This window comes from Mastomys coucha, unplaced genomic scaffold, assembly GCF_008632895.1.
Source record: "Mastomys coucha isolate ucsf_1 unplaced genomic scaffold, UCSF_Mcou_1 pScaffold22, whole genome shotgun sequence".
Lineage (NCBI taxonomy): Eukaryota > Metazoa > Chordata > Mammalia > Rodentia > Muridae > Mastomys > Mastomys coucha.
The window spans coordinates 128386903-128398391 of record NW_022196905.1 but is presented as its reverse complement, the minus strand read 5'-3'; the positions used below and the strand labels follow the sequence as shown (position 1 = coordinate 128398391).

Here is an 11489-nt window from a genome sequence, read left to right as displayed (position 1 = left end):
TAGGTGGGGAAGAGGAGGTTCCGAAGACTTCTCCGCCCGCCCGCTCCCCAGTTTTTGCGCGGCACTGATGCCTGAGAACCCGGAGACCACGATTGTGGGCACCGCCCCCAGCCTCCCCCAACCCCCTCCGTTTTCCTCGGCGCTCCGGGCCCCGCCTTCCTGCGCCCGCCGCTACGCCGGCCCCTTTTGTTCGCTCTCTGGCCGCTGAGCTCTCTTGGCGCTCGGCATCTCTCGGCTGGGCTCGGCTCGCCTTGGCAGAGCTCCACGGAGCTCCGCTCCGCTCGGCTTCTCTCGCCTCCGCCCCGTTGGGCTCGGATCCTCCCGGCTCGGCCCCGCTCGGCTCGGCTCCGCTCGGCTCGGCTCCGCTCGGCTCGACTCGGCTCGGCTCCGCCTCGGGGCGCGCAGGCAGCGGCCGGGCTTACCGGATCGGCCCCTCCCTCTTTCTCCTTCTGGCTGTAGATCCTGTGCGAGGCCCGGACTCGGAGCGCGGAGACCCGGTTAGGATAGCGGCGTGAGGGGACCGCCGCAGCATCCTTGTTCCCAGGACGCGCGGACCAAGAGGAGGCGAGGGGTGTCGGATCCACGTCGCTGCTGAAGCTCCAAGGTAGGCGCCGCTCTGGGGACGCGCGCGATGGGGGCGCGCGGGCAACAAAGGACGCAGAGTCGCGGGGGGCGGCGGCACCCTATACTGGAAAGAAAAGGGGGTGCTATCACCAAGCTATTGTCGCCGCGTGGGCAAGGACAGCGGGCAGGGTCGCCGCCGCTGGTGGGTGTGGGCGGGGTGAACCCCAACTTCCTTAACCAAGACCGCTGCTGGGATTGGGGGCGCCCCTAGATTGCACCTCCAGATGGTGCGCACATCCATAGACTGGGATTCGGGTGTGTTTGTTGGCATCCTCTTTCCAAGAGCGGGCGCAGACAGCTGGACAAGCTGCAGAGCTCTTGGGGAAGGCTCTCACTCAGGCTCTGTGGGGGCACAGCCTGGTGGGCGCGGCCATCAGCCCTCATCTACAGACCTGGCATCTGGGATGAGACACGGAGGCCCCCGCCCTGCCACCTGGGGTCGCCTGGTTGGTGCCCTTAGCAAAACTTGGAGAGCCTGGCTTGGAAGAGGATAGGGTAAGGGGGAGGCCTAGGCAGGGTGGCTTTCCGCAGGGGTGACCCCCCCAAGCTGGCGCTGGTAGTTGGTGAGGCAGCAGTTTTTTTTTCCCTCCCCCCAGGGAGGGGCAGTGGCGACGCAGGATGCAGGGCTGAGCCTCCAGGGCTAGCCCGCGTGGATTCCTCAGGCGGGGCCTGTGTGTTTGTCCTGGACTCCTTGGGCTTTGCCACGCGTGCCTCCTCTCAGTCCTGGCCCAAACCTGGAAAGGTCGTTGCAGAGGAACACCTTAGGGGTAGAGGAATCACAACCCAAGAATGCATACCCCCAGCCTCTGAGATCCTGCTCCTGTCGTCTGGACTACAGATGGGCAGGGGCTTGGAAGGTTGTGGAACTAGGCAGGGAATTGGCCTTAATCTTGAAGGGTGCCCAGACAGAGGACGGTGGGGGTGGGGCTGGCCTAGGGCTGTGCTCTGAGGAGGTAGAGAGCACCACGTGGGGCCACCTTCCCTCTGCTGTGAGCCAGAGGTTTCCTCCCCATCAGTTGTAAATGTAAACAATGAGTCCTTCATTCATAAGGTCGCTGTCACCTGGGTTGGCACCACCAGGGGCTGGCAGGTACACAGAACCGGAGTTTCTCTGCCCAGCACAGCACAGCCTGACCTGATGTGTGGCAAGTGGAGAAGCCAGGAGCTCCTAAGAGGCACAGCTGGAGGGTGGGCCAGACCCTAAAGGCAGACCCAGACACCAGTGCCCTGCCCAAGGCTGCTTTTTACCTAGGCGGTGGCTCCCACAAGAGCTTCCGGACAAGAGACATTCTGGCATATTAGATGGGCAGAGAAAGATTTAGGTTACTGGGGCATGAGGTTCAAGACAGAGCCTGTTTGCCAGTTTCTTCTTGCATACACCAGGTGCCCACTAAGCTCAGGACCCCTGGGTTTCAGCAGTGCTTCAAAGGGTAGTATGTAGGAACCGAGGCTCCGGGAGGAGGAGGTGGGAAGTAGAGGAGCCCCAATGGCAGAAGAGCCTTGGAGGAGTACACACAGATGCACCCTCTTCTAACCCAGGCACTCAGGTGGGAAGTGTCTACTCAGAGCCCCCAAACTCCCAGCCAGAACACACATCCCGAGGAGCAGGAGTTCAGATGTTGGAGTTTGGCATTGTGGGTTCAAATCCTTGCTTTGCTATTTGAATGGCTGTGTGGCTTTGGACAAAGTCACATACCTTCCTGTCTCTGTTTCCCTATCAGTAAAATGGGGGTACTTAGAGGATTTGCATTTTAGGGCTTTTGAGAAAATCATGTGCCCTAGGACAGAGTTTCTGTGACTTTACTTATGTGTATATTTGGTGGCACGAGGAATTGAACCTAAGACCTCATGGTTTCTCTGGCTGAGCCATGCCTCTATCCTCTTACTGGGGGATTCTAGGCAGGGGTTCTACCACTGAACCACGCCCCCAGCCCCTCACTGGGGGATTCTAGGCAGGGGCTCTACCACTGAGCCACGCCCCCAGCCCCTCACTGGGGGATTCTAGGCAATTGATCTACCCTGAGCCATGACCCTGGGGGATTCTTCACTGAGTTACATTTCCAGTTGATTTTTTTTTTCTTTTTTTCTTTTTTTTGGGCTACAGGAAGTGGCTCTCAGCCTGGGGCAGGAGACTTTTCCCAGCTCAGTTGTCCTTTACCTTCACACAGCTTTAGCCTCTTAGCCCCACCCCAGGGCCTGCTCTTTTCTCTCTCCCTTCCTGCTTCCTGCTTTCCTTCATTGATAGCAAAGCCATTGTCCTCTTATCCCTAAGTCTTCTTTGTCCCCACCTGGAAGACAGGCTCTGTGTGATTTGCAGTCCTTCTCTGGTCGGTCAGTGTGTAGCTGCTCTGTTTACTCCACCTTCTCTGCCTCTGCTGCTTTGCCCAGAGGAGAGACTTGTCACCCAGTAGCTCTTGGGAGAATTTATGCCTTTACACAGGTTTTTTATAAAAACACATATTAAGTGCTTACTCTGAGCCAGGAATGTTTGGTTCTAACTCCCCCATCCCCCTTTTGAGACAGGGTCTCACTATGTAGCCCTAGCTGGCTTGGAACTTACTATGTAGCCCAGGCTGGCCTTGAACTCACAGATATCTGTTTGCTTAGTGTTGGGACTAACAATGTACGCTACCATGTCCATTGGTTCTGACTTTGTAAATAAATATATTCATTTGTTGGGGTTTTTTTGCATTATTTTTAAGACTTATTTTTATCTTCGTGTGTATCTGTGGGGCCGTCTGGCATGTGTGTGCAGGTACATGAAGGCCAGGAGAGGGTATGAGATCCCCAGGCGTAGAGTTACAGACTGTTGTAAGCCGCCTGAGGTGGGCGCTGGAAATGAACCGGGGTCCCAGTCCCTGAGCTAGCTCTCCAGCCCTTACTTTGTTTATGGGAGACAGAGTCTCATATATCTTAGACTGATACAGCCCTGGCCTTGAACTTCTGCTTGTCCGGTTCACATTTCCCAACAGCTGGGATGACAGGTGTGTTTAATGTTGGGGATAGATTTGGGGTTCAGACAAGTTGGGCAGGCACTGCACCAAATGAACCACAGCACTTTCTCTGCTTTTGTTTTTTAGACAAGGTTTTCTTGTAGCCCAGGCTGGCCTCAAAGTCACTCTGTAGCCCAGGCTGGCCTCAAAGTTACACTGTAGCCCAGGCCAGCCTCAGAGTCACTCTGTAGCCCAGGCTGGTCTTCCTGCCTCTACCTCTGGAGTTCTGGGATGACAGGTAGGACACCACTGTGTGCTTTGTCCGTGCATTGGTTAAGTACTTACTGTGTGCCTAAGAGGCACACCATCTTCTGCAAAGTCAGGGTCTGTTTCTCTAAAGCGTTATTACAATCGTACTCGCCGCCTTCACCGCACTACAGTCTCATCACTGTCTGGCCTTTGGAGCCCACACAATTGCCTAGGCCTTGCATTCCATGGGACTGGCTCCTCTCCCTCTCTCTCCCTCTCTCCCTCTCTTCCTCTCCTTGTTCCTTCCCCCCTCCTTCCCTTTTCCTCTCCCTCTCCCTCTCTCTCTCCCTCTCCTTGTTCCTTCTCCCCTCTCTCCCTCTCCCTCCCCCTCCCCTCTCCCTCCCCTCCCTTTTCCTTTCCCTCTCCCTTTCCCTCCACTCTCCCTCTCACTCCCTCTCCCCTTCCCTCCCCTCTCCCCTCTCTTCTCTCCATCCCTCTCTCCCTCTCCTTGTTCCTTACCCCCTCCCCTCCCTTCCCCTCCCTCTCCCTTCTTCCCCTCTCCCCTCCCCCTCTCCTTCCCCCTCTCCCTCTCCTTTCCCTCTTCTCCCTCTCTCTCATCAGCTCACCTCCACTAAGGTCACTTCAGTTCTCTTTATAAGCTATAAGCAACAAGCATCCCCTGTTGAGCGCAGCTGTCATGGAGGGGACACAGAATTAGAAGAGGGCTCTTTGATACCCTGTGGTTGGGAGTTTCTGTTGTTTTGAGACAGGGATCTCATGTAGCACAGGCTGGCTTCAAACCTGCTGTGAGGTGGAGGCTAGCCTCAACTTCTGATTGTCCTTTCTGAGTCCTGGGATGGCAGGTGTGTAGTTCCACAGTTAGCATCAGTGCATGCATGCATGTGTATGTGTGTGTGCGTGTGTGTGTGAGTGCATGTGTGTATGCAAGCATTTGGGTGGACATAAGCGTGTAGAGACTAGGGGTGAGCTCTGTCTTCCTCAGTCACTGTCCATTTTATTCCATGTGGGTGTGAATGGGTGTATATATGCTTGGGTGCAGATGGAAGTCAGAGGACAACTTGCTGAGATTCCATTTTCTGTTTCTGTCATATGGATACCTGGGATTAAAGTCAGATGACCAGACTTGGTGGCAAGCCCCTTTACCCACTAAGCCATCTTGCTGGCCCTTCATCTTATTTTTTTGAGACAGGATATCTCACTTAACCTAGACCTCACTGACTCAATGAAGCTGGCTAACTATCCAGCCCCAGGGCTCCTCCTGTCTCCATCTCGCCAGTGCTGCAGTTACAGGCACACGCTGCTTTTTGACATGGGTGATGGGGATCTGAACTCTAGTCCTCATGTTTGTATGGCAAGCAGTTAATGACGGGAGCCATCTCTATAGCCCCACTGTGCCTGGTCTTCTTTGTCCTGGGGAATGAGAGCCTCATTTATCAGTTAAGTTAAGGGAGACTTCAGTTACATTTATTTATTTTCTTTTTTTAAAAAGAATTTACTTACTTATTATAGTTATACGAGTACACTGTAGCTGTCTTCAGACACACCAGAAGAGGGCATTGGATCCTATTACAGATGGTTGTGAGCCACCATGTGGTTGCTGGAAACCGAACTCAGGACCTTTGGAAGAGCAGTCAGTGCTCTTAACCACTGAGCCATCTCTCCAGCCCATATTTTCTTAAGTGATTTATGGTGTGTGTGTGTGTGCCTGTGAAGGTCATGGAACAATTGGGAGTTGTTTTTCTTTCGACTATGTGGCTACCAGGGATTGAACTGAGTTCATTAGGTGCTTGATGGCCAATACTTTCCCCTGTGAGCCATCTCACAGTCTTGCTGCCCCAGAAGGACGTTTCAGAGTAGGAGAAATAAGCCTTAGTCACTGAAGGATTAAAGGAACCCTGGCCTACCTGGGCTGGGAAGCTGGCTGGCAGCCACCCCTTCTGTTTCTTTCTGGATACTGGTTTCATTTTCTCTACCCTAATCTTACCTCTGTCCCATCTCTCCTTGACTCATGAGTGTTGTCTGGCCCAGTGTGACTGTTGTAAGTGCTGGTCTCAGCTCCTGTTCATAGACCACTCCTGGTGCTATCTTCCTTAATCCTAGGTTGCCAGAGAGACCAAGTGAGGGGGCTATCACCATCTGCTTAGTTAAGTGGTAGACTGGGGCTGGGACCAGCTGGTATAATCTGTCAAGCAAGTTTTTGGTGCATGAAGTTGTGTGTGTGTGCATGTGTGTGTCTAGACAACTGGAACGTGGCTAGGTATAGAAGCTGGTGGTCTGATGGAGAAGGCAGAGCCATGGACACTTTACCGTCCTGGCACTAGACACTCTATGGTGCTCCTGTCCTCAGCACTGGGGCTTAGCCTCAAGAAATGTAAGAATGTCACCTTCTATGTAAACTCTCTGTCCTGGCCCAGGTTGAGGGAAGACCCTCTTCTTCCAAGATCTGGTGACTGGGGTGGGTGGGTCTAGTTCCAGCACCCTGTGTTTTTTAAGATCCTGGAGCCTCCTTCTCTGGATCCCTCCTCCCTGGTCTTCACAGTGAAACACTAACTGTAATTGATGCCTTCAGAAGTGCCTAGAAAGGTTAATGACCTGCTGTCTTCTGAGCAGGATGCAGAAGAGGCCTGGAGGAGTCGTTAGCAAGACATAAATACAGGGCTGTGCGTTCTCTCCCCGGCCTTAGCCTCGTCTCCTCCCTAGAGTCTCGCAGAGTTAGGCGGGTGCTCTACAGCTGACCCACACTTCTTGTACTAGAGGATTCTAGGTAGGTGCCTACCACCGTTCCATGACCCCTACTTCTCTCTGAGGGATTTGAGGTAGATGCTGTACTACTGAAACTCACCTCCAGCCTAGAGGAGGGTCATTTAATTTTTTAAAAATTTTTCTTTTTTTAAAAAACGATTTATTTGCCGGGCAGTGGTGGCACACGCCTTTAATCCCAGCACTTGGGAGGCAGAGGCAGGCGGATTTCTGAGTTCAAGGCCAGTCTGGTCCACAAAGTGAGCTCCAGGACAGCCAGGGCTATACAGAGAAACCCTGTCTTGAAAAACCAAAAAAAAAAAAAAAAAAAAAAAAAATTTACTTTTATTTTGTGTGCATTGGTGTTTTGCCTGCAAGTGTATCTGAGTGAGGGTGTCCAGTCACTTGCAGCTGGATTGTAGACAGTTGTCAACTGCCATGTGGGTGCTGGGAATTGAACTCGGATCCTCTGGAAGAGCAGTCAGTACTCTTAACCTCTGAGCCAGCTCTCTACCCCCTAATATATTTTTTTCTCTTATGTATACGGATGTTTTGCCTGCAGGCATGCCTGTGCACTCGATTATGAAGTACCCATGAAAGCCAGAAGAGGGTGTCAGATTCCCTGAAATTGGAGTTAACATTGTGGGCTGCCATGTCTATGCTGGGAATTGAGCCCAGGACCTCTGGAAGAGCAGGCAGTGCTCTTAACCACTGAGACACCTCTCTAGTTCCTTTTGTTATTGTTGTTGTTGCTTTGTTTGTTTTTTTGTTGTTGTAGTTTTTGTTTTGAAACAAGGTTTCACCTCACCCAGGTTAATCTCAACCTCTCTGTATAATGGAAGATGAACTTGATCTCTTGATCCACCTACCAATTGCAGGCATTTACCCTTCGCCGAGCCTGTGGATGGAACCCAGGACTTTGTGTAAGTTAAGCAAGGACTCTACCGGCTTCCTCCCACCCCGATTTCAGGGCTCTTTCATGGTGCTGTTAAATTTGCAGTTTTGAGCCACTTGGGTGGTGCTGTCCTAGGTCCTGAGATGCAGACTGGGACTATGATTTGCAAAAGCTCCATCCTGCCTCTCTGCTCTCCCTGAGAGTGGGAGCAGGCATTCCAGGGCACTGGGTACCACTTTGCAGAAAATCTGGGCATGAGTGAGACAGTACATGAGTGTGGTGGGTGCTTGGCTTGTAGCCTCCATTGGTAGCCGGGGGAGGCTGCCTTTTTGGAAGCAGCAGTAGATAGTACCGATTTGGATGTCCTCCTGGTGACGTCTGAGCCACTGCATTTTGTGCCTCTCTTCCATTCTTCCCTTCCTACCCACTTTAGTATCACTGGGTTTTAGTTTCAGATGTGTGGGCGGTACCCTTGACCTGCTTTGCTGGCAAGCTCCTCTTCATCCTGGCTGCTCCATCTTAGTCCTCCCTTTGGCTGGCTGGACTCTCTCATGCTATTCCAGGGCCAGACCAGCATCCGTGTGTATCTTACTTCCTGTCCCTCACCTGCTTAGGACATTGCCAGAATGGGAGAGGATCTGGGATATTGACACAGAAGCTTGCTATAGGAATGTAAGGCACAGTAGGAAGTCTCATTCTGGGCAGTACCCCTGTGCCACACTGTGACCTCTCCTACCCTCAGGGGAAGTCAGAGCCTTGGGAGAGATACACAGGACATAGATCCACAGGGCACAGGTTGCTCATTTCCAGCCGGTGGTTTGATGGTACCAAATCCAGAATCCAAGGAATTCCCTGTGATCTAATCATCTAGTCTGTAACTGTAATCCCAGTTAGATAGAAAGAATAGTTGTATCTGTGTGTGTGTGTGCATGTCTGTGTGGATGTGTGAATATGTGTACCTATGGAGACTAGAAGAAAGCCTTTAGGAGTCTTTTTCCATTTTTTTTTTTTTTTTTTTGGTTTTCCGCCTGACTCTGCTTCCCAAGTGCTGAGATTAAGGGCGTACGCCATCACTGCCCGGCCTTTTCCCATCTTTTTAAAAGACTATATCATTACATTTTTACATTTATTGGGCCTAAAGAGTTACATCAGAGAATTTGAAGCTCTTTGAGGACCCAAGTTTGCTTCCCAGCACCAATATGATGGTTCACAACCATACAACAGACTCATGGGATCCAATACCCTCTTCTTCTGACTTCTGTGAGCACTAGACACACATGTGATACACATATGTATATATGTACATACATACATACATACATACATGCATACATGCATACAGGTAAAACTCTTACATGAAATAAAGTAAGTAAACCTAATATAAGTTTAAAAAGTTATTTGTTATTATTTTGACTTTTTTGTGGACAGTCAATACTCTTTTTTAAAATGTATTTTTATTTTATGTCTGTTGGTGTTTTTCCTGTACATATGTCTGTGTGAGGGTGTTAGAAGCTGTGCAATTGGAGTTACAGACAGGTGTGAGCTGCCATGTGGGTGCTGGGATTTGAACTTGAGTTCTCTGAGTGCTCTTAAGTGTGGAGCCATCTCACCAGCTTAGTTTTAACTAAAACAAAACAAAACAAAACCCCCCATGATCATGGATGATGTGTGTGCATGTGTGTACTCGCAGGTGTGAGTGTGCATATACCATAATGCACCTTTGGAAATGAGAGAATAGCTCTGTGGAATTGCTTCTCTCCTTCTACCTTTGTATGGGTCCTGGGACTTGAACTCAGGTTGCCAGGTTTGCACAACAAATGCACTTACCTTTAGTCCCAGCACTCAGGAGGCAGAGGCAGGCAGATCTCTGAGTTCGAGGCCAGCCTGGTCTACAGAGCGAGTTCCAGGACTGCCAGGGCTACACAGAGAAACCCTGGCTTGAAAACAAAACAAAACAAAACAAAACAAAGAGCCCCTAAGCCAAGACTGTTTAGCTGTATGTTTTAGTATATTCTTGCAGCATTGGTGAGTCTGAGGCAGGGGAATATGCAGTTCAAAGCCATGGTAGGCTACATAGCAGAGCTCTGTTTACAAATAAAGAACAAAAAAGTCAACTTTATGCTGACCTTACATACAAAAGCCCACATGGAACCCCATGCCTATTATCCTAGCATTCAGGAGGCAGAGCCAGAAAGGATTATGATTTCAGACAGTCACATCAACTTACTCTGGGCTACATGATATAGCATCTCAAAAAAAAAAAAAAAAGTAGACTAGAGAGATGGCTCAGTGCTTAAGAGCACTGGCTACTCTTCCAGAGGACCTGGGTTCAATTCCCAGTACTCACATGGTGGCTCACAACTGTCTGTAACTCTAGTTCCAGGGATCTGCCCCCCTCACACGGACATGTATGCAGGCAAAACACCAGTGCACATAAAATAAAAATAAATAATTAAACAAAAACAAAAACAAAAAAAACCCAGAAGGGTGGTAGTACATGCCTTTTATCCTAGAACTGGGCAGGCAGATTTTTTTGGTCAGTTGGAGACTAGCCTGATCTACATGAGTTTCAGGAGAGCCAGGGCTACCTAAAGAGACCCTGCCTCACAAAACAAAAAGCAAGCAAGCAACCAAAATAAACACCAGAGCTGGCGTTTGACTGCTGTTGGTGCGCCTTTCCTGCTCGGCTGTGTGAGCAGCTTCGAGTTCCCAGCTTCATCCACTCCCCTCCCTGGAGTCGTGTCTATAGTGTCTAGCTGCTGCTGGACCTCAGCTTGGAGGCTCCCCAAGAGCCTCACACCGGTCTCTGCCGCTGTCCCTCTCCACATGGTGGTCAGGCCTCTTGGCACTGTCAAGGGGTCCGAAGACCCCAACCAGGTTCCTTATCTCTGTTCTTTTCACACTCTACCACGGGTGTGGCGGTAGTTACCCAGCTGTGCAAGGGGGTTGGGCCTGGCTGTTCCCAGCATCCTGCTGACCCTAGTGACCAGGGGAGAGAGAGGGGAGGAGGATGGGGACAGGGACCCAGGCAGATGGACTCCATCTCTCCCATTCTTCCGGGCCTGAGGCACACAGCTAGTTTAAAACTTGGACTTTGGTTTTTGCCTGGAAGTTGGCAAGACTCGCAGGGAGGGACCTTTGCAGACGCAGCCTTTGCTTGTCTTTGGCTGGGAGGTCGTGGACTCGGGTAACCTCTCGGTGACCCACAGCAAGCTGCCTGTGTTCCCTGACCCTCAGCCAAGAGCAGTTAGAATGGTGTCCTGGGCCCTTAATCTCAGCACTGGGGAGAAAGAGGCAGGAGGGTAGAAAGCTTGAGACCAACTTGGGCTTTATATCAAATATGAAAAAGAAGGGGTTCAAGCTGGCGCAGCAGGTAAAGAGGCTTGCTGTCAAGCCCAGTGACCTGAATTCGACCCCTGGAGACTTCTTCTGGAAGGAGAGAAATGACCAAATGACACCCACCCACACACACACACACACAAGTTGGCAGCCTTCATGCATACCCATCCCCCCATAAATATTTTTTTTTAAAAAAGAGGCTGAAAATATCTAGTGTCAGTAGTAGTTAGCACCCTTATCGAGGGACTATCTCTTGGCAGAAATGCCCAGTGAATGAGCCAGGACCAGTGGTTTGGCTAGAATTCTGGGTGCCTACATCCTGATGCCCTTTTCCTGCCCTGCCCCAGGGCCATGTTACCTCATAGGAGTTGGGCATTCTCTTGCTCCACTTGGCACTCTTCCCCTCTCTAGGCCACTACTGATTCACTGGGCCAGAATCCTGGGCCCTGTCCCCTACTGATGCTGTGCCGGGTCACCCCCAGGCAGCTGAAATGGAAACCCTGCAAGAGAGCTCGGGTTTCTTTCCAGTAAGTGGCAGTTGAGGACAGCACACAGGAGCCTGTTGCTTCTGTTAGTGCTCGTGTGAACAGTGTCACCAGAGAGTTGTGACATGGGCCTCCTGACCTCTGTCAAGTATCTGGGGTACTCCTGGGGTTACAAGCTTCCCAACTCAGGCACCGGCACCCCCC

The 11489-nt window shown here is 51.2% G+C and overlaps 1 protein-coding gene across 2 annotated transcripts in view; it reads left to right on the top strand.

The window, feature by feature from the left end:
• Positions 1–326: 326 nt before the first annotated feature.
• Clip2 (CAP-Gly domain containing linker protein 2) overlaps positions 327–11489 on the top strand; it is a 65041-nt gene continuing 53878 nt past the window's right edge. The window contains exon 1 of one of the 2 annotated variants that reach the window (XM_031338148.1): positions 327–604. The gene's annotated coding sequence lies outside the window, so the exon portion shown is untranslated. The remainder of the gene's footprint in view (positions 605–11489) is intronic. The other variant, XM_031338149.1, reaches the window with a different exon arrangement.